At 31.7% G+C, this 2,191-nt stretch overlaps 1 long non-coding RNA gene across 4 annotated transcripts; it reads right to left on the bottom strand.

The window, feature by feature from the left end:
- Positions 1-681: 681 nt before the first annotated feature.
- On the bottom strand, positions 682-2,191 carry LOC116403680. Of its 4 annotated transcripts, none has more exons than XR_004216479.1 (2): positions 1,377-2,191; positions 682-1,055 (listed from the first exon to the last, which is right to left on the bottom strand). It is a non-coding gene; the product is annotated as an uncharacterized LOC116403680 (long non-coding RNA). The 4 variants fall into 4 exon arrangements; XR_004216477.1 differs by having other exon boundaries at positions 682-1,082; XR_004216478.1 differs by having other exon boundaries at positions 1,367-2,191.

Genomic DNA, 2,191 nt, shown 5'->3' on the forward strand with positions numbered 1-2,191 from the left:
GTTTTAATTTTCAAATGTAAAGTGTTTGGCTTTTGAACTAATATTTCATAAGTTAATGATTTTTACTTTTCATCACTACTACAGAAATTGGTTTACTTGACGTTAATACAATGTCAAGTAAATGTATACTTGACGTTTTTAAAAGCGTCAAGTAATCGACTGTCAAGTATAGTTACATTACTTGACACTAAAAAACTGTCAAGTATACGTTTACTTAACATTGTATTAACATCAAGTAATCGACTGTCAAGTATAGTCACATTACTTGACACTAAAATATCATCAAGTATACGTTTACTTGAGACTGTATTAACGTCAAGTATTATATCATATTTGATGTTTATTACGTGTCAAGTAAGATCGTATACATGACGCCTTTTACATGTCAAGTAAATTCGTATACTTGTCAATTTTTGCACGTCAAGTAAGATTGTATACTTGACACTATGTATCCGTCAACTAAGATGATATACTTGACACTATTTATCCGTTAAGTAAAATAGTATATTTGATTCTAAGATAGTATACTTGACATGTATCTAACGTCATGTATACCATTTATTAATATATTAAATATATAAAAATTTTCATTTCCTGTTTTCTGCATTACGTACATTCATTTCAATAAAACATATTCATCGACAAAATAAACTATCCAACTAGTAGTTACACAACAAATAATTTAGTATAAGTAAACCAACAATAATTTTATTACTCTCAACAACATCGTCAACAATTACACAATTCCAATCCAATATAGTCAACTAAAATTTCCTATATGTGGCCTATTCCAAAATCAACAAAATAATTATCTTATATAACCAAAAACATGTGTGGTATACCAAAAATAAAATCTATCCCCTTTACATCTATTGCATGTACATAAGCATAATAGCTATGAACGAAACATTTACAAAAAAAAAAAAAAAAAAAAGTTATGGGCATTCCCATATATTAGTCATTCACAAAATTAATAAGATCACATCTAAGGATGTCTATCATATGTGCAAAGCTAAAAATTCAGCCCACTCCGCTCATACTTCATCCAATTCAAGCTGTGAGTAGAAACTTCTTGTATCAGTCTATAAAACATAAAAAATCAAGTAGACATTTTGTTAAAAATAAAAATTAATCAGATAAGTAACTTATTTCCATCATAAAAAAATAATCCCCTTGTACAAAAATTCTACATTGTAAGGGAGGATATTGTAAACCTAAACATGAATATTTTTAAACCTATATGAAACTAAGTACAAACATAAATTAGAAAACCTACGCTAAATAAATATTGTTAATGCTCAAAAACAGTTAAAAATTAACTTAAAGAATACAGTATAACTTAAGCAAGTTTCCCAAATCATAATACCTAAGAGTACCTATTCAACTGAGTTAAGTGCTTCAACACCTCCCCGCATCTGCAAAGAAAAACATTACAAGAGTAAAGGGAGAGACAAAAAACGAACTTCCTTTGATCTTCTTACAACATTCACATTTATCAAGCTCCACTAAATCACTAATAAACAAAAAGAACACTATTGCTTACCTATTTGTTGCAGAGAATCTGGGTTCAAGACAAAAAGAACAAAATAATTATACACCAAATATTTTGAAGATTATTGAATAGAAATGTGTATATTGTTCACCTGAAAATTCCACCTACCATTCTGCAAATCAAAACAAATTCTTTGAATGAAACCAAATCATCGATGAACTCTCACCACCCTGAATAAAAAACCAACGAAATCAATCAAAGAAAACAAATACATTGAACTCAAAAAACAAAAAAGAAAAACTCTCATCCTCTAACATTCAGTAGTGAACGAAAAAGGGAAGAAAATCAGAGGGGGGCGGCTTTTCGGTGAGAAGAAAATCAGAAGGGAGTGTGTCCAGTGAGAAGAAGGGAGATCGAGAAGAACTCCGGTGGTGAAGAAATTCGGTGGGGGCCATTCCACGTGAAGAAAATCAAAGGGGAATGGGGCTTTTCGGTGAGAAGAAAATCGGAAGGGAAGGGGGACACGTTCGATGAGAAGAGGGGGGCGAGAAAAGAAATTTGGGAGGGTCGTCTGACGTGAAGAAAATAAGAGGGGGCTTTTTAGTGTGAAAAAAATCGGAAGGTTGCGTGTGATAAGGGAAGAGAGGCAGCATGTGAGAGAAAATAGGAAAAGGGAGGGAAAATGAAAAGAGGGAAACG

Source organism: Cucumis sativus, chromosome 5 (genome assembly GCF_000004075.3).
Source record: "Cucumis sativus cultivar 9930 chromosome 5, Cucumber_9930_V3, whole genome shotgun sequence".
Taxonomy (NCBI): domain Eukaryota; kingdom Viridiplantae; phylum Streptophyta; class Magnoliopsida; order Cucurbitales; family Cucurbitaceae; genus Cucumis; species Cucumis sativus.